This window comes from Euprymna scolopes, chromosome 42 (assembly GCF_053919585.1).
Source record: "Euprymna scolopes isolate OS-2025 chromosome 42, ASM5391958v1, whole genome shotgun sequence".
NCBI classification, from domain to species: domain Eukaryota; kingdom Metazoa; phylum Mollusca; class Cephalopoda; order Sepiida; family Sepiolidae; genus Euprymna; species Euprymna scolopes.
In genome coordinates this window covers 45,292,128-45,306,130 of record NC_136523.1, presented here as the reverse complement: position 1 = coordinate 45,306,130, position 14,003 = coordinate 45,292,128, and the positions used below count along the sequence as shown (strand labels likewise).

The following is a 14,003-nucleotide window of genomic DNA, read 5'->3' as shown; positions in this document are numbered from 1 at the left end:
TTGTTTGTTGTTATTGTTCCGGATTGTGCTGAATAATGGTGGGCCTACATAGCTCAGTCGGTAGAGCATCAGACTTTTAAGAACATTAGGATAAAGTCATCTGAGGGTCTGGGGTTCAAGTCCCCATGTGGGCTACTGACTATTGTGTATTTTATTTAATATCAGTCTGTTTTTCTTCACATCCGACATATACGACTTGATGTCTGATTGATTGATGTTTTCTTTTCATGTTTTTTGTTGTTATTGTTCCAGATTGTGGTGAATAATGGTGGGCCTACATAGCTCAGTCGGTAGAGCATCAGACTTTTAAGAACATTAGGATAAAGTCATCTGGGGTTCAAGTCCCCATGTGGGCTACTGACTTTTTTGTATTTTATTTACTATCAGTCTGTTTTTCTTCACATCCGACATATACGACTTGATGTCTGATTGATTGATGTTTTCTTTTCATGTTTTTTGTTGGTATTGTTCCGGATTGTGCTGAATAATGGTGGGCCTACATAGCTCAGTCGGTAGAGCATCAGACTTTTAAGAACATTAGGATAAAGTCATCTGAGGGTCTGGGGTTCAAGTCCCCATGTGGGCTACTGACTTTTTTGTATTTTATTTAATATCAGTCTGTTTTTCTTCACATCCGACATATACGACTTGATGTCTGATTGATTGATGTTTTCTTTGCATGTTTTTTGTTGTTATTGTTCCAGATTGTGGTGAATAATGGTGGGCCTACATAGCTCAGTCGGTAGAGCATCAGACTTTTAAGAACATTAGGATAAAGTCATCTGAGGGTCTGGGGTTCAAGTCCCCATGTGGGCTACTGACTTTTGTGTATTTTATTTAATATCAGTCTGTTTTTCTTCACATCCGACATATACGATTGATGTATGATTGATTGATGTTTTCTTTTCATGTTTTTTGTTGTTCTTGTTCCAGATTGTGGTGAATAATGGTGGGCCTACATAACTCAGTCGGTAGAGCATCAGACTTTTAAGAACATTAGGATAAAGTCATCTGAGGGTCTGGGGTTCAAGTCCCCATGCGGGCTACTGACTTTTTTGTATTTTATTTAATATCAGTCTGTTTTTCTTCACATCCGACATATACGACTTGATGTCTGATTGGTTGATGTTTTCTTTTCATGTTTTTTGTTGTTATTGTTCCAGATTGTGGTGAATAATGGTGGGCCTACATAGCTCAGTCGGTAGAGCATCAGACTTTTAAGAACATTAGGATAAAGTCATCTGAGGGTCTGGGGTTCAAGTCCCCATGTGGGCTACTGACTTTTTTGTATTTTATTTACTATCAGTCTGTTTTTCTTCACATCCGACATATACGACTTGATGTCTGATTGGTTGATGTTTTCTTTTCATGTTTTTTGTTGTTATTGTTCCAGATTGTGGTGAATAATGGTGGGCCTACATAGCTCAGTCGGTAGAGCATCAGACTTTTAAGAACATTAGGATAAAGTCATCTGAGGGTCTGGGGTTCAAGTCCCCATGTGGGCTACTGACTTTTTTGTATTTTATTTACTATCAGTCTGTTTTTCTTCACATCCGACATATACGACTTGATGTCTGATTGGTTGATGTTTTCTTTTCATGTTTTTTGTTGTTATTGTTCCAGATTGTGGTGAATAATGGTGGGCCTACATAGCTCAGTCGGTAGAGCATCAGACTTTTAAGAACATTAGGATAAAGTCATCTGAGGGTCTGGGGTTCAAGTCCCCATGGGGGCTACTGACTTTTTTGTATTTTATTTAATATCAGTCTGTTTTTCTTCACATCCGACATATACGACTTGATGTCTGATTGATTGATGTTTTCTTTGCATGTTTTTTGTTGTTATTGTTCCGGATTGTGCTGAATAATGGTGGGCCTACATAGCTCAGTCGGTAGAGCATCAGACTTTTAAGAACATTAGGATAAAGTCATCTGAGGGTCTGGGGTTCAAGTCCCCATGTGGGCTACTGACTTTTTTGTATTTTATTTACTATCAGTCTGTTTTTCTTCACATCCGACATATACGACTTGATGTCTGATTGATTGATGTTTTCTTTTCATATTTTTTGTTGTTATTGTTCCGGATTGTGCTGAATAATGGTGGGCCTACATAGCTCAGTCGGTAGAGCATCAGACTTTTAAGAACATTAGGATAAAGTCATCTGAGGGTCTGGGGTTCAAGTCCCCATGTGGGCTACTGACTTTTTTGTATTTTATTTAATATCAGTCTGTTTTTCTTCACATCCGACATATACGACTTGATGTCTGATTGGTTGATGTTTTCTTTTCATGTTTTTTGTTGTTATTGTTCCAGATTGTAGTGAATAGTGGTGGGCCTACATAGCTCAGTCGGTAGAGCATCAGACTTTTAAGAACATTAGGATAAAGTCATCTGAGGGTCTGGGGTTCAAGTCCCCATGTGGGCTACTGACTTTTTTGTATTTTATTTAATATCAGTCTGTTTTTCTTCACATCCGACATATACGACTTGATGTCTGATTGATTGATGTTTTCTTTGCATGTTTTTTGTTGTTATTGTTCCGGATTGTGCTGAATAATGGTGGGCCTACATAGCTCAGTCGGTAGAGCATCAGACTTTTAAGAACATTAGGATAAAGTCATCTGAGGGTCTGGGGTTCAAGTCCCCATGTGGGCTACTGACTTTTTTGTATTTTATTTACTATCAGTCTGTTTTTCTTCACATCCGACATATACGACTTGATGTCTGATTGATTGATGTTTTCTTTTCATGTTGTTTGTTGTTATTGTTCCGGATTGTGCTGAATAATGGTGGGCCTACATAGCTCAGTCGGTAGAGCATCAGACTTTTAAGAACATTAGGATAAAGTCATCTGAGGGTCTGGGGTTCAAGTCCCCATGTGGGCTACTGACTTTTGTGTATTTTATTTAATATCAGTCTGTTTTTCTTCACATCCGACATATACGACTTGATGTCTGATTGATTGATGTTTTCTTTTCATGTTTTTTGTTGTTATTGTTCCAGATTGTGGTGAATGATGGTGGGCCTACATAGCTCAGTCGGTAGAGCATCAGACTTTTAAGAACATTAGGATAAAGTCATCTGGGGTTCAAGTCCCCATGTGGGCTACTGACTTTTTTGTATTTTATTTACTATCAGTCTGTTTTTCTTCACATCCGACATATACGACTTGATGTCTGATTGATTGATGTTTTCTTTTCATGTTTTTTGTTGGTATTGTTCCGGATTGTGCTGAATAATGGTGGGCCTACATAGCTCAGTCGGTAGAGCATCAGACTTTTAAGAACATTAGGATAAAGTCATCTGAGGGTCTGGGGTTCAAGTCCCCATGTGGGCTACTGACTTTTTTGTATTTTATTTAATATCAGTCTGTTTTTCTTCACATCCGACATATACGACTTGATGTCTGATTGATTGATGTTTTCTTTGCATGTTTTTTGTTGTTATTGTTCCAGATTGTGGTGAATAATGGTGGGCCTACATAGCTCAGTCGGTAGAGCATCAGACTTTTAAGAACATTAGGATAAAGTCATCTGAGGGTCTGGGGTTCAAGTCCCCATGTGGGCTACTGACTTTTGTGTATTTTATTTAATATCAGTCTGTTTTTCTTCACATCCGACATATACGACTTGATGTATGATTGATTGATGTTTTCTTTTCATGTTTTTTGTTGTTCTTGTTCCAGATTGTGGTGAATAATGGTGGGCCTACATAACTCAGTCGGTAGAGCATCAGACTTTTAAGAACATTAGGATAAAGTCATCTGAGGGTCTGGGGTTCAAGTCCCCATGTGGGCTACTGACTTTTTTGTATTTTATTTAATATCAGTCTGTTTTTCTTCACATCCGACATATACGACTTGATGTCTGATTGGTTGATGTTTTCTTTTCATGTTTTTTGTTGTTATTGTTCCAGATTGTGGTGAATAATGGTGGGCCTACATAGCTCAGTCGGTAGAGCATTAGACTTTTAAGAACATTAGGATAAAGTCATCTGAGGGTCTGGGGTTCAAGTCCCCATGGGGGCTACTGAATTTTTTGTATTTTATTTAATATCAGTCTGTTTTTCTTCACATCCGACATATACGACTTGATGTCTGATTGATTGATGTTTTCTTTTCATATTTTTTGTTGTTATTGTTCCAGATTGTGCTGAATAATGGTGGGCCTACATAGCTCAGTCGGTAGAGCATCAGACTTTTAAGAACATTAGGATAAAGTCATCTGAGGGTCTGGGGTTCAAGTCCCCATGTGGGCTACTGACTTTTTTGTATTTTATTTACTATCAGTCTGTTTTTCTTCACATCCGACATATACGACTTGATGTCTGATTGATTGATGTTTTCTTTTCATGTTTTTTGTTGTTATTGTTCCAGATTGTGGTGAATAATGGTGGGCCTACATAGCTCAGTCGGTAGAGCATCAGACTTTTAAGAACATTAGGATAAAGTCATCTGAGGGTCTGGGGTTCAAGTCCCCATGTGGGCTACTGACTTTTTTGTATTTTATTTACTATCAGTCTGTTTTTCTTCACATCCGACATATACGACTTGATGTATGATTGATTGATGTTTTCTTTTCATATTTTTTGTTGTTATTGTTCCGGATTGTGCTGAATAATGGTGGGCCTACATAGCTCAGTCGGTAGAGCATCAGACTTTTAAGAACATTAGGATAAAGTCGTCTGGGGTTCAAGTCCCCATGTGGGCTACTGACTTTTTTGTATTTTATTTACTATCAGTCTGTTTTTCTTCACATCCGACATATACGACTTGATGTCTGATTGATTGATGTTTTCTTTTCATGTTTTTTGTTGTTATTGTTCCGGATTGTGCTGAATAACGGTGGGCCTACATAGCTCAGTCGGTAGAGCATCAGACTTTTAAGAACATTAGGATAAAGTCATCTGAGGGTCTGGGGTTCAAGTCCCCATGTGGGCTACTGACTTTTTTGTATTTTATTTAATATCAGTCTGTTTTTCTTCACATCCGACATATACGACTTGATGTCTGATTGGTTGATGTTTTCTTTTCATGTTTTTTGTTGTTATTGTTCCAGATTGTAGTGAATAGTGGTGGGCCTACATAGCTCAGTCGGTAGAGCATCAGACTTTTAAGAACATTAGGATAAAGTCATCTGAGGGTCTGGGGTTCAAGTCCCCATGTGGGCTACTGACTTTTTTGTATTTTATTTAATATCAGTCTGTTTTTCTTCACATCCGACATATACGACTTGATGTCTGATTGATTGATGTTTTCTTTGCATGTTTTTTGTTGTTATTGTTCCGGATTGTGCTGAATAATGGTGGGCCTACATAGCTCAGTCGGTAGAGCATCAGACTTTTAAGAACATTAGGATAAAGTCATCTGAGGGTCTGGGGTTCAAGTCCCCATGTGGGCTACTGACTTTTGTGTATTTTATTTAATATCAGTCTGTTTTTCTTCACATCCGACATATACGACTTGATGTCTGATTGATTGATGTTTTCTTTTCATGTTTTTTGTTGTTATTGTTCCAGATTGTGGTGAATAATGGTGGGCCTACATAGCTCAGTCGGTAGAGCATCAGACTTTTAAGAACATTAGGATAAAGTCATCTGGGGTTCAAGTCCCCATGTGGGCTACTGACTTTTTTGTATTTTATTTACTATCAGTCTGTTTTTCTTCACATCCGACATATACGACTTGATGTCTGATTGATTGATGTTTTCTTTTCATGTTTTTTGTTGGTATTGTTCCGGATTGTGCTGAATAATGGTGGGCCTACATAGCTCAGTCGGTAGAGCATCAGACTTTTAAGAACATTAGGATAAAGTCATCTGAGGGTCTGGGGTTCAAGTCCCCATGTGGGCTACTGACTTTTTTGTATTTTATTTAATATCAGTCTGTTTTTCTTCACATCCGACATATACGACTTGATGTCTGATTGATTGATGTTTTCTTTGCATGTTTTTTGTTGTTATTGTTCCAGATTGTGGTGAATAATGGTGGGCCTACATAGCTCAGTCGGTAGAGCATCAGACTTTTAAGAACATTAGGATAAAGTCATCTGAGGGTCTGGGGTTCAAGTCCCCATGTGGGCTACTGACTTTTGTGTATTTTATTTAATATCAGTCTGTTTTTCTTCACATCCGACATATACGACTTGATGTATGATTGATTGATGTTTTCTTTTCATGTTTTTTGTTGTTCTTGTTCCAGATTGTGGTGAATAATGGTGGGCCTACATAACTCAGTCGGTAGAGCATCAGACTTTTAAGAACATTAGGATAAAGTCATCTGAGGGTCTGGGGTTCAAGTCCCCATGCGGGCTACTGACTTTTTTGTATTTTATTTAATATCAGTCTGTTTTTCTTCACATCCGACATATACGACTTGATGTCTGATTGGTTGATGTTTTCTTTTCATGTTTTTTGTTGTTATTGTTCCAGATTGTGGTGAATAATGGTGGGCCTACATAGCTCAGTCGGTAGAGCATCAGACTTTTAAGAACATTAGGATAAAGTCATCTGAGGGTCTGGGGTTCAAGTCCCCATGTGGGCTACTGACTTTTTTGTATTTTATTTACTATCAGTCTGTTTTTCTTCACATCCGACATATACGACTTGATGTCTGATTGGTTGATGTTTTCTTTTCATGTTTTTTGTTGTTATTGTTCCAGATTGTGGTGAATAATGGTGGGCCTACATAGCTCAGTCGGTAGAGCATCAGACTTTTAAGAACATTAGGATAAAGTCATCTGAGGGTCTGGGGTTCAAGTCCCCATGGGGGCTACTGACTTTTTTGTATTTTATTTAATATCAGTCTGTTTTTCTTCACATCCGACATATACGACTTGATGTCTGATTGATTGATGTTTTCTTTTCATATTTTTTGTTGTTATTGTTCCAGATTGTGCTGAATAATGGTGGGCCTACATAGCTCAGTCGGTAGAGCATCAGACTTTTAAGAACATTAGGATAAAGTCATCTGAGGGTCTGGGGTTCAAGTCCCCATGTGGGCTACTGACTTTTTTGTATTTTATTTACTATCAGTCTGTTTTTCTTCACATCCGACATATACGACTTGATGTCTGATTGGTTGATGTTTTCTTTTCATGTTTTTTGTTGTTATTGTTCCAGATTGTGGTGAATAATGGTGGGCCTACATAGCTCAGTCGGTAGAGCATCAGACTTTTAAGAACATTAGGATAAAGTCATCTGAGGGTCTGGGGTTCAAGTCCCCATGGGGGCTACTGAATTTTTTGTATTTTATTTAATATCAGTCTGTTTTTCTTCACATCCGACATATACGACTTGATGTCTGATTGATTGATGTTTTCTTTTCATATTTTTTGTTGTTATTGTTCCAGATTGTGCTGAATAATGGTGGGCCTACATAGCTCAGTCGGTAGAGCATCAGACTTTTAAGAACATTAGGATAAAGTCATCTGAGGGTCTGGGGTTCAAGTCCCCATGTGGGCTACTGACTTTTTTGTATTTTATTTACTATCAGTCTGTTTTTGTTCACATCCGACATATACGACTTGATGTCTGATTGATTGATGTTTTCTTTTCATGTTTTTTGTTGTTATTGTTCCAGATTGTGGTGAATAATGGTGGGCCTACATAGCTCAGTCGGTAGAGCATCAGACTTTTAAGAACATTAGGATAAAGTCATCTGAGGGTCTGGGGTTCAAGTCCCCATGTGGGCTACTGACTTTTTTGTATTTTATTTAATATCAGTCTGTTTTTCTTCACATCCGACATATACGACTTGATGTATGATTGATTGATGTTTTCTTTTCATATTTTTTGTTGTTATTGTTCCGGATTGTGCTGAATAATGGTGGGCCTACATAGCTCAGTCGGTAGAGCATCAGACTTTTAAGAACATTAGGATAAAGTCGTCTGGGGTTCAAGTCCCCATGTGGGCTACTGACTTTTTTGTATTTTATTTACTATCAGTCTGTTTTTCTTCACATCCGACATATACGACTTGATGTCTGATTGATTGATGTTTTCTTTTCATGTTTTTTGTTGTTATTGTTCCGGATTGTGCTGAATAATGGTGGGCCTACATAGCTCAGTCGGTAGAGCATCAGACTTTTAAGAACATTAGGATAAAGTCATCTGAGGGTCTGGGGTTCAAGTCCCCATGTGGGCTACTGACTTTTTTGTATTTTATTTAATATCAGTCTGTTTTTCTTCACATCCGACATATACGACTTGATGTCTGATTGGTTGATGTTTTCTTTTCATGTTTTTTGTTGTTATTGTTCCAGATTGTAGTGAATAGTGGTGGGCCTACATAGCTCAGTCGGTAGAGCATCAGACTTTTAAGAACATTAGGATAAAGTCATCTGAGGGTCTGGGGTTCAAGTCCCCATGTGGGCTACTGACTTTTTTGTATTTTATTTAATATCAGTCTGTTTTTCTTCACATCCGACATATACGACTTGATGTCTGATTGATTGATGTTTTCTTTGCATGTTTTTTGTTGTTATTGTTCCGGATTGTGCTGAATAATGGTGGGCCTACATAGCTCAGTCGGTAGAGCATCAGACTTTTAAGAACATTAGGATAAAGTCATCTGAGGGTCTGGGGTTCAAGTCCCCATGTGGGCTACTGACTTTTTTGTATTTTATTTACTATCAGTCTGTTTTTCTTCACATCCGACATATACGACTTGATGTCTGATTGATTGATGTTTTCTTTTCATGTTGTTTGTTGTTATTGTTCCGGATTGTGCTGAATAATGGTGGGCCTACATAGCTCAGTCAGTAGAGCATCAGACTTTTAAGAACATTAGGATAAAGTCATCTGAGGGTCTGGGGTTCAAGTCCCCATGTGGGCTACTGACTTTTGTGTATTTTATTTAATATCAGTCTGTTTTTCTTCACATCCGACATATACGACTTGATGTCTGATTGATTGATGTTTTCTTTTCATGTTTTTTGTTGTTATTGTTCCAGATTGTGGTGAATAATGGTGGGCCTACATAGCTCAGTCGGTAGAGCATCAGACTTTTAAGAACATTAGGATAAAGTCATCTGGGGTTCAAGTCCCCATGTGGGCTATTGACTTTTTTGTATTTTATTTACTATCAGTCTGTTTTTCTTCACATCCGACATATACGACTTGATGTCTGATTGATTGATGTTTTCTTTTCATGTTTTTTGTTGGTATTGTTCCGGATTGTGCTGAATAATGGTGGGCCTACATAGCTCAGTCGGTAGAGCATCAGACTTTTAAGAACATTAGGATAAAGTCATCTGAGGGTCTGGGGTTCAAGTCCCCATGTGGGCTACTGACTTTTTTGTATTTTATTTAATATCAGTCTGTTTTTCTTCACATCCGACATATACGACTTGATGTCTGATTGATTGATGTTTTCTTTGCATGTTTTTTGTTGTTATTGTTCCAGATTGTGGTGAATAATGGTGGGCCTACATAGCTCAGTCGGTAGAGCATCAGACTTTTAAGAACATTAGGATAAAGTCATCTGAGGGTCTGGGGTTCAAGTCCCCATGTGGGCTACTGACTTTTTTGTATTTTATTTACTATCAGTCTGTTTTTCTTCACATCCGACATATACGACTTGATGTATGATTGATTGATGTTTTCTTTTCATGTTTTTTGTTGTTCTTGTTCCAGATTGTGGTGAATAATGGTGGGCCTACATAACTCAGTCGGTAGAGCATCAGACTTTTAAGAACATTAGGATAAAGTCATCTGAGGGTCTGGGGTTCAAGTCCCCATGCGGGCTACTGACTTTTTTGTATTTTATTTAATATCAGTCTGTTTTTCTTCACATCCGACATATACGACTTGATGTCTGATTGGTTGATGTTTTCTTTTCATGTTTTTTGTTGTTATTGTTCCAGATTGTGGTGAATAATGGTGGGCCTACATAGCTCAGTCGGTAGAGCATCAGACTTTTAAGAACATTAGGATAAAGTCATCTGAGGGTCTGGGGTTCAAGTCCCCATGTGGGCTACTGACTTTTTTGTATTTTATTTACTATCAGTCTGTTTTTCTTCACATCCGACATATACGACTTGATGTCTGATTGGTTGATGTTTTCTTTTCATGTTTTTTGTTGTTATTGTTCCAGATTGTGGTAAATAATGGTGGGCCTACATAGCTCAGTCGGTAGAGCATCAGACTTTTAAGAACATTAGGATAAAGTCATCTGAGGGTCTGGGGTTCAAGTCCCCATGGGGGCTACTGACTTTTTTGTATTTTATTTAATATCAGTCTGTTTTTCTTCACATCCGACATATACGACTTGATGTCTGATTGATTGATGTTTCTTTTCATATTTTTTGTTGTTATTGTTCCAGATTGTGCTGAATAATGGTGGGCCTACATAGCTCAGTCGGTAGAGCATCAGACTTTTAAGAACATTAGGATAAAGTCATCTGAGGGTCTGGGGTTCAAGTCCCCATGTGGGCTACTGACTTTTTTGTATTTTATTTACTATCAGTCTGTTTTTCTTCACATCCGACATATACGACTTGATGTCTGATTGGTTGATGTTTTCTTTTCATGTTTTTTGTTGTTATTGTTCCAGATTGTGGTGAATAATGGTGGGCCTACATAGCTCAGTCGGTAGAGCATCAGACTTTTAAGAACATTAGGATAAAGTCATCTGAGGGTCTGGGGTTCAAGTCCCCATGGGGGCTACTGAATTTTTTGTATTTTATTTAATATCAGTCTGTTTTTCTTCACATCCGACATATACGACTTGATGTCTGATTGATTGATGTTTTCTTTTCATATTTTTTGTTGTTATTGTTCCAGATTGTGCTGAATAATGGTTGGCCTACATAGCTCAGTCGGTAGAGCATCAGACTTTTAAGAACATTAGGATAAAGTCATCTGAGGGTCTGGGGTTCAAGTCCCCATGTGGGCTACTGACTTTTTTGTATTTTATTTACTATCAGTCTGTTTTTCTTCACATCCGACATATACGACTTGATGTCTGATTGATTGATGTTTTCTTTTCATGTTTTTTGTTGTTATTGTTCCAGATTGTGGTGAATAATGGTGGGCCTACATAGCTCAGTCGGTAGAGCATCAGACTTTTAAGAACATTAGGATAAAGTCATCTGAGGGTCTGGGGTTCAAGTCCCCATGTGGGCTACTGACTTTTTTGTATTTTATTTACTATCAGTCTGTTTTTCTTCACATCCGACATATACGACTTGATGTATGATTGATTGATGTTTTCTTTTCATATTTTTTGTTGTTATTGTTCCGGATTGTGCTGAATAATGGTGGGCCTACATAGCTCAGTCGGTAGAGCATCAGACTTTTAAGAACATTAGGATAAAGTCGTCTGGGGTTCAAGTCCCCATGTGGGCTACTGACTTTTTTGTATTTTATTTACTATCAGTCTGTTTTTCTTCACATCCGACATATACGACTTGATGTCTGATTGATTGATGTTTTCTTTTCATGTTTTTTGTTGTTATTGTTCCGGATTGTGCTGAATAATGGTGGGCCTACATAGCTCAGTCCGTAGAGCATCAGACTTTTTAGAACATTAGGATAAAGTCATCTGAGGGTCTGGGGTTCAAGTCCCCATGTGGGCTACTGACTTTTTTGTATTTTATTTAATATCAGTCTGTTTTTCTTCACATCCGACATATACGACTTGATGTCTGATTGATTGATGTTTTCTTTTCATGTTGTTTGTTGTTATTGTTCCGGATTGTGCTGAATAATGGTGGGCCTACATAGCTCAGTCGGTAGAGCATCAGACTTTTAAGAACATTAGGATAAAGTCATCTGAGGGTCTGGGGTTCAAGTCCCCATGTGGGCTACTGACTTTTGTGTATTTTATTTAATATCAGTCTGTTTTTCTTCACATCCGACATATACGACTTGATGTCTGATTGATTGATGTTTTCTTTTCATGTTTTTTGTTGTTATTGTTCCAGATTGTGGTGAATAATGGTGGGCCTACATAGCTCAGTCGGTAGAGCATCAGACTTTTAAGAACATTAGGATAAAGTCATCTGGGGTTCAAGTCCCCATGTGGGCTATTGACTTTTTTGTATTTTATTTACTATCAGTCTGTTTTTCTTCACATCCGACATATACGACTTGATGTCTGATTGATTGATGTTTTCTTTTCATGTTTTTTGTTGGTATTGTTCCGGATTGTGCTGAATAATGGTGGGCCTACATAGCTCAGTCGGTAGAGCATCAGACTTTTAAGAACATTAGGATAAAGTCATCTGAGGGTCTGGGGTTCAAGTCCCCATGTGGGCTACTGACTTTTTTGTATTTTATTTAATATCAGTCTGTTTTTCTTCACATCCGACATATACGACTTGATGTCTGATTGATTGATGTTTTCTTTGCATGTTTTTTGTTGTTATTGTTCCAGATTGTGGTGAATAATGGTGGGCCTACATAGCTCAGTCGGTAGAGCATCAGACTTTTAAGAACATTAGGATAAAGTCATCTGAGGGTCTGGGGTTCAAGTCCCCATGTGGGCTACTGACTTTTGTGTATTTTATTTAATATCAGTCTGTTTTTCTTCACATCCGACATATACGACTTGATGTATGATTGATTGATGTTTTCTTTTCATGTTTTTTGTTGTTCTTGTTCCAGATTGTGGTGAATAATGGTGGGCCTACATAACTCAGTCGGTAGAGCATCAGACTTTTAAGAACATTAGGATAAAGTCATCTGAGGGTCTGGGGTTCAAGTCCCCATGCGGGCTACTGACTTTTTTGTATTTTATTTAATATCAGTCTGTTTTTCTTCACATCCGACATATACGACTTGATGTCTGATTGGTTGATGTTTTCTTTTCATGTTTTTTGTTGTTATTGTTCCAGATTGTGGTGAATAATGGTGGGCCTACATAGCTCAGTCGGTAGAGCATCAGACTTTTAAGAACATTAGGATAAAGTCATCTGAGGGTCTGGGGTTCAAGTCCCCATGTGGGCTACTGACTTTTTTGTATTTTATTTACTATCAGTCTGTTTTTCTTCACATCCGACATATACGACTTGATGTCTGATTGGTTGATGTTTTCTTTTCATGTTTTTTGTTGTTATTGTTCCAGATTGTGGTAAATAATGGTGGGCCTACATAGCTCAGTCGGTAGAGCATCAGACTTTTAAGAACATTAGGATAAAGTCATCTGAGGGTCTGGGGTTCAAGTCCCCATGGGGGCTACTGACTTTTTTGTATTTTATTTAATATCAGTCTGTTTTTCTTCACATCCGACATATACGACTTGATGTCTGATTGATTGATGTTTTCTTTTCATATTTTTTGTTGTTATTGTTCCAGATTGTGCTGAATAATGGTGGGCCTACATAGCTCAGTCGGTAGAGCATCAGACTTTTAAGAACATTAGGATAAAGTCATCTGAGGGTCTGGGGTTCAAGTCCCCATGTGGGCTACTGACTTTTTTGTATTTTATTTACTATCAGTCTGTTTTTCTTCACATCCGACATATACGACTTGATGTCTGATTGGTTGATGTTTTCTTTTCATGTTTTTTGTTGTTATTGTTCCAGATTGTGGTGAATAATGGTGGGCCTACATAGCTCAGTCGGTAGAGCATCAGACTTTTAAGAACATTAGGATAAAGTCATCTGAGGGTCTGGGGTTCAAGTCCCCATGGGGGCTACTGAATTTTTTGTATTTTATTTAATATCAGTCTGTTTTTCTTCACATCCGACATATACGACTTGATGTCTGATTGATTGATGTTTTCTTTTCATATTTTTTGTTGTTATTGTTCCAGATTGTGCTGAATAATGGTGGGCCTACATAGCTCAGTCGGTAGAGCATCAGACTTTTAAGAACATTAGGATAAAGTCATCTGAGGGTCTGGGGTTCAAGTCCCCATGTGGGCTACTGACTTTTTTGTATTTTATTTACTATCAGTCTGTTTTTCTTCACATCCGACATATACGACTTGATGTCTGATTGATTGATGTTTTCTTTTCATGTTTTTTGTTGTTATTGTTCCAGATTGTGGTGAATAATGG

The 14,003-nt window shown here is 37.8% G+C and overlaps 1 protein-coding gene and 53 non-coding genes across 55 annotated transcripts in view; 53 read left to right on the top strand and 1 right to left on the bottom strand.

Annotated features, from left to right (window-relative positions):
• LOC145267073 (transmembrane protein 232-like) overlaps positions 1 to 14,003 on the bottom strand; it is a 288,020-nt gene that overhangs the window by 162,166 nt on the left and 111,851 nt on the right. The window lies entirely within an intron of this gene.
• Positions 43 to 134, top strand: Trnak-uuu (transfer RNA lysine (anticodon UUU)). Its single transcript is given in 2 exon segments — positions 43 to 79; positions 99 to 134. It is a non-coding gene; the product is annotated as a tRNA-Lys (tRNA).
• Trnak-uuu (transfer RNA lysine (anticodon UUU)) lies at positions 495 to 586 on the top strand. The gene is given in 2 exon segments: positions 495 to 531; positions 551 to 586. It is a non-coding gene; the product is annotated as a tRNA-Lys (tRNA).
• On the top strand, positions 725 to 816 carry Trnak-uuu (transfer RNA lysine (anticodon UUU)). Its single transcript is given in 2 exon segments — positions 725 to 761; positions 781 to 816. It is a non-coding gene; the product is annotated as a tRNA-Lys (tRNA).
• Positions 954 to 1,045, top strand: Trnak-uuu (transfer RNA lysine (anticodon UUU)). The gene is given in 2 exon segments: positions 954 to 990; positions 1,010 to 1,045. It is a non-coding gene; the product is annotated as a tRNA-Lys (tRNA).
• On the top strand, positions 1,184 to 1,275 carry Trnak-uuu (transfer RNA lysine (anticodon UUU)). Its single transcript is given in 2 exon segments — positions 1,184 to 1,220; positions 1,240 to 1,275. It is a non-coding gene; the product is annotated as a tRNA-Lys (tRNA).
• On the top strand, positions 1,414 to 1,505 carry Trnak-uuu (transfer RNA lysine (anticodon UUU)). Its single transcript is given in 2 exon segments — positions 1,414 to 1,450; positions 1,470 to 1,505. It is a non-coding gene; the product is annotated as a tRNA-Lys (tRNA).
• Positions 1,644 to 1,735, top strand: Trnak-uuu (transfer RNA lysine (anticodon UUU)). The gene is given in 2 exon segments: positions 1,644 to 1,680; positions 1,700 to 1,735. It is a non-coding gene; the product is annotated as a tRNA-Lys (tRNA).
• Trnak-uuu (transfer RNA lysine (anticodon UUU)) lies at positions 1,874 to 1,965 on the top strand. The gene is given in 2 exon segments: positions 1,874 to 1,910; positions 1,930 to 1,965. It is a non-coding gene; the product is annotated as a tRNA-Lys (tRNA).
• Trnak-uuu (transfer RNA lysine (anticodon UUU)) lies at positions 2,104 to 2,195 on the top strand. Its single transcript is given in 2 exon segments — positions 2,104 to 2,140; positions 2,160 to 2,195. It is a non-coding gene; the product is annotated as a tRNA-Lys (tRNA).
• Trnak-uuu (transfer RNA lysine (anticodon UUU)) lies at positions 2,334 to 2,425 on the top strand. The gene is given in 2 exon segments: positions 2,334 to 2,370; positions 2,390 to 2,425. It is a non-coding gene; the product is annotated as a tRNA-Lys (tRNA).
• Positions 2,564 to 2,655, top strand: Trnak-uuu (transfer RNA lysine (anticodon UUU)). The gene is given in 2 exon segments: positions 2,564 to 2,600; positions 2,620 to 2,655. It is a non-coding gene; the product is annotated as a tRNA-Lys (tRNA).
• Positions 2,794 to 2,885, top strand: Trnak-uuu (transfer RNA lysine (anticodon UUU)). Its single transcript is given in 2 exon segments — positions 2,794 to 2,830; positions 2,850 to 2,885. It is a non-coding gene; the product is annotated as a tRNA-Lys (tRNA).
• Trnak-uuu (transfer RNA lysine (anticodon UUU)) lies at positions 3,246 to 3,337 on the top strand. The gene is given in 2 exon segments: positions 3,246 to 3,282; positions 3,302 to 3,337. It is a non-coding gene; the product is annotated as a tRNA-Lys (tRNA).
• Trnak-uuu (transfer RNA lysine (anticodon UUU)) lies at positions 3,476 to 3,567 on the top strand. Its single transcript is given in 2 exon segments — positions 3,476 to 3,512; positions 3,532 to 3,567. It is a non-coding gene; the product is annotated as a tRNA-Lys (tRNA).
• Positions 3,706 to 3,797, top strand: Trnak-uuu (transfer RNA lysine (anticodon UUU)). Its single transcript is given in 2 exon segments — positions 3,706 to 3,742; positions 3,762 to 3,797. It is a non-coding gene; the product is annotated as a tRNA-Lys (tRNA).
• On the top strand, positions 3,936 to 4,027 carry Trnak-uuu (transfer RNA lysine (anticodon UUU)). The gene is given in 2 exon segments: positions 3,936 to 3,972; positions 3,992 to 4,027. It is a non-coding gene; the product is annotated as a tRNA-Lys (tRNA).
• Trnak-uuu (transfer RNA lysine (anticodon UUU)) lies at positions 4,166 to 4,257 on the top strand. Its single transcript is given in 2 exon segments — positions 4,166 to 4,202; positions 4,222 to 4,257. It is a non-coding gene; the product is annotated as a tRNA-Lys (tRNA).
• On the top strand, positions 4,396 to 4,487 carry Trnak-uuu (transfer RNA lysine (anticodon UUU)). The gene is given in 2 exon segments: positions 4,396 to 4,432; positions 4,452 to 4,487. It is a non-coding gene; the product is annotated as a tRNA-Lys (tRNA).
• Trnak-uuu (transfer RNA lysine (anticodon UUU)) lies at positions 4,848 to 4,939 on the top strand. Its single transcript is given in 2 exon segments — positions 4,848 to 4,884; positions 4,904 to 4,939. It is a non-coding gene; the product is annotated as a tRNA-Lys (tRNA).
• On the top strand, positions 5,078 to 5,169 carry Trnak-uuu (transfer RNA lysine (anticodon UUU)). Its single transcript is given in 2 exon segments — positions 5,078 to 5,114; positions 5,134 to 5,169. It is a non-coding gene; the product is annotated as a tRNA-Lys (tRNA).
• Trnak-uuu (transfer RNA lysine (anticodon UUU)) lies at positions 5,308 to 5,399 on the top strand. The gene is given in 2 exon segments: positions 5,308 to 5,344; positions 5,364 to 5,399. It is a non-coding gene; the product is annotated as a tRNA-Lys (tRNA).
• Trnak-uuu (transfer RNA lysine (anticodon UUU)) lies at positions 5,760 to 5,851 on the top strand. Its single transcript is given in 2 exon segments — positions 5,760 to 5,796; positions 5,816 to 5,851. It is a non-coding gene; the product is annotated as a tRNA-Lys (tRNA).
• Trnak-uuu (transfer RNA lysine (anticodon UUU)) lies at positions 5,990 to 6,081 on the top strand. The gene is given in 2 exon segments: positions 5,990 to 6,026; positions 6,046 to 6,081. It is a non-coding gene; the product is annotated as a tRNA-Lys (tRNA).
• Positions 6,220 to 6,311, top strand: Trnak-uuu (transfer RNA lysine (anticodon UUU)). Its single transcript is given in 2 exon segments — positions 6,220 to 6,256; positions 6,276 to 6,311. It is a non-coding gene; the product is annotated as a tRNA-Lys (tRNA).
• On the top strand, positions 6,450 to 6,541 carry Trnak-uuu (transfer RNA lysine (anticodon UUU)). The gene is given in 2 exon segments: positions 6,450 to 6,486; positions 6,506 to 6,541. It is a non-coding gene; the product is annotated as a tRNA-Lys (tRNA).
• Trnak-uuu (transfer RNA lysine (anticodon UUU)) lies at positions 6,680 to 6,771 on the top strand. The gene is given in 2 exon segments: positions 6,680 to 6,716; positions 6,736 to 6,771. It is a non-coding gene; the product is annotated as a tRNA-Lys (tRNA).
• Positions 6,910 to 7,001, top strand: Trnak-uuu (transfer RNA lysine (anticodon UUU)). The gene is given in 2 exon segments: positions 6,910 to 6,946; positions 6,966 to 7,001. It is a non-coding gene; the product is annotated as a tRNA-Lys (tRNA).
• Positions 7,140 to 7,231, top strand: Trnak-uuu (transfer RNA lysine (anticodon UUU)). Its single transcript is given in 2 exon segments — positions 7,140 to 7,176; positions 7,196 to 7,231. It is a non-coding gene; the product is annotated as a tRNA-Lys (tRNA).
• Positions 7,370 to 7,461, top strand: Trnak-uuu (transfer RNA lysine (anticodon UUU)). Its single transcript is given in 2 exon segments — positions 7,370 to 7,406; positions 7,426 to 7,461. It is a non-coding gene; the product is annotated as a tRNA-Lys (tRNA).
• Positions 7,600 to 7,691, top strand: Trnak-uuu (transfer RNA lysine (anticodon UUU)). The gene is given in 2 exon segments: positions 7,600 to 7,636; positions 7,656 to 7,691. It is a non-coding gene; the product is annotated as a tRNA-Lys (tRNA).
• Positions 8,052 to 8,143, top strand: Trnak-uuu (transfer RNA lysine (anticodon UUU)). Its single transcript is given in 2 exon segments — positions 8,052 to 8,088; positions 8,108 to 8,143. It is a non-coding gene; the product is annotated as a tRNA-Lys (tRNA).
• Trnak-uuu (transfer RNA lysine (anticodon UUU)) lies at positions 8,282 to 8,373 on the top strand. Its single transcript is given in 2 exon segments — positions 8,282 to 8,318; positions 8,338 to 8,373. It is a non-coding gene; the product is annotated as a tRNA-Lys (tRNA).
• On the top strand, positions 8,512 to 8,603 carry Trnak-uuu (transfer RNA lysine (anticodon UUU)). The gene is given in 2 exon segments: positions 8,512 to 8,548; positions 8,568 to 8,603. It is a non-coding gene; the product is annotated as a tRNA-Lys (tRNA).
• Positions 8,742 to 8,833, top strand: Trnak-uuu (transfer RNA lysine (anticodon UUU)). Its single transcript is given in 2 exon segments — positions 8,742 to 8,778; positions 8,798 to 8,833. It is a non-coding gene; the product is annotated as a tRNA-Lys (tRNA).
• Trnak-uuu (transfer RNA lysine (anticodon UUU)) lies at positions 9,194 to 9,285 on the top strand. The gene is given in 2 exon segments: positions 9,194 to 9,230; positions 9,250 to 9,285. It is a non-coding gene; the product is annotated as a tRNA-Lys (tRNA).
• On the top strand, positions 9,424 to 9,515 carry Trnak-uuu (transfer RNA lysine (anticodon UUU)). The gene is given in 2 exon segments: positions 9,424 to 9,460; positions 9,480 to 9,515. It is a non-coding gene; the product is annotated as a tRNA-Lys (tRNA).
• Trnak-uuu (transfer RNA lysine (anticodon UUU)) lies at positions 9,654 to 9,745 on the top strand. The gene is given in 2 exon segments: positions 9,654 to 9,690; positions 9,710 to 9,745. It is a non-coding gene; the product is annotated as a tRNA-Lys (tRNA).
• Trnak-uuu (transfer RNA lysine (anticodon UUU)) lies at positions 9,884 to 9,975 on the top strand. Its single transcript is given in 2 exon segments — positions 9,884 to 9,920; positions 9,940 to 9,975. It is a non-coding gene; the product is annotated as a tRNA-Lys (tRNA).
• Positions 10,114 to 10,205, top strand: Trnak-uuu (transfer RNA lysine (anticodon UUU)). The gene is given in 2 exon segments: positions 10,114 to 10,150; positions 10,170 to 10,205. It is a non-coding gene; the product is annotated as a tRNA-Lys (tRNA).
• On the top strand, positions 10,343 to 10,434 carry Trnak-uuu (transfer RNA lysine (anticodon UUU)). Its single transcript is given in 2 exon segments — positions 10,343 to 10,379; positions 10,399 to 10,434. It is a non-coding gene; the product is annotated as a tRNA-Lys (tRNA).
• On the top strand, positions 10,573 to 10,664 carry Trnak-uuu (transfer RNA lysine (anticodon UUU)). The gene is given in 2 exon segments: positions 10,573 to 10,609; positions 10,629 to 10,664. It is a non-coding gene; the product is annotated as a tRNA-Lys (tRNA).
• On the top strand, positions 10,803 to 10,894 carry Trnak-uuu (transfer RNA lysine (anticodon UUU)). Its single transcript is given in 2 exon segments — positions 10,803 to 10,839; positions 10,859 to 10,894. It is a non-coding gene; the product is annotated as a tRNA-Lys (tRNA).
• On the top strand, positions 11,033 to 11,124 carry Trnak-uuu (transfer RNA lysine (anticodon UUU)). Its single transcript is given in 2 exon segments — positions 11,033 to 11,069; positions 11,089 to 11,124. It is a non-coding gene; the product is annotated as a tRNA-Lys (tRNA).
• On the top strand, positions 11,485 to 11,576 carry Trnak-uuu (transfer RNA lysine (anticodon UUU)). Its single transcript is given in 2 exon segments — positions 11,485 to 11,521; positions 11,541 to 11,576. It is a non-coding gene; the product is annotated as a tRNA-Lys (tRNA).
• Positions 11,715 to 11,806, top strand: Trnak-uuu (transfer RNA lysine (anticodon UUU)). Its single transcript is given in 2 exon segments — positions 11,715 to 11,751; positions 11,771 to 11,806. It is a non-coding gene; the product is annotated as a tRNA-Lys (tRNA).
• Positions 12,167 to 12,258, top strand: Trnak-uuu (transfer RNA lysine (anticodon UUU)). Its single transcript is given in 2 exon segments — positions 12,167 to 12,203; positions 12,223 to 12,258. It is a non-coding gene; the product is annotated as a tRNA-Lys (tRNA).
• Trnak-uuu (transfer RNA lysine (anticodon UUU)) lies at positions 12,397 to 12,488 on the top strand. Its single transcript is given in 2 exon segments — positions 12,397 to 12,433; positions 12,453 to 12,488. It is a non-coding gene; the product is annotated as a tRNA-Lys (tRNA).
• On the top strand, positions 12,627 to 12,718 carry Trnak-uuu (transfer RNA lysine (anticodon UUU)). The gene is given in 2 exon segments: positions 12,627 to 12,663; positions 12,683 to 12,718. It is a non-coding gene; the product is annotated as a tRNA-Lys (tRNA).
• On the top strand, positions 12,857 to 12,948 carry Trnak-uuu (transfer RNA lysine (anticodon UUU)). Its single transcript is given in 2 exon segments — positions 12,857 to 12,893; positions 12,913 to 12,948. It is a non-coding gene; the product is annotated as a tRNA-Lys (tRNA).
• On the top strand, positions 13,087 to 13,178 carry Trnak-uuu (transfer RNA lysine (anticodon UUU)). The gene is given in 2 exon segments: positions 13,087 to 13,123; positions 13,143 to 13,178. It is a non-coding gene; the product is annotated as a tRNA-Lys (tRNA).
• On the top strand, positions 13,317 to 13,408 carry Trnak-uuu (transfer RNA lysine (anticodon UUU)). The gene is given in 2 exon segments: positions 13,317 to 13,353; positions 13,373 to 13,408. It is a non-coding gene; the product is annotated as a tRNA-Lys (tRNA).
• On the top strand, positions 13,547 to 13,638 carry Trnak-uuu (transfer RNA lysine (anticodon UUU)). Its single transcript is given in 2 exon segments — positions 13,547 to 13,583; positions 13,603 to 13,638. It is a non-coding gene; the product is annotated as a tRNA-Lys (tRNA).
• On the top strand, positions 13,777 to 13,868 carry Trnak-uuu (transfer RNA lysine (anticodon UUU)). Its single transcript is given in 2 exon segments — positions 13,777 to 13,813; positions 13,833 to 13,868. It is a non-coding gene; the product is annotated as a tRNA-Lys (tRNA).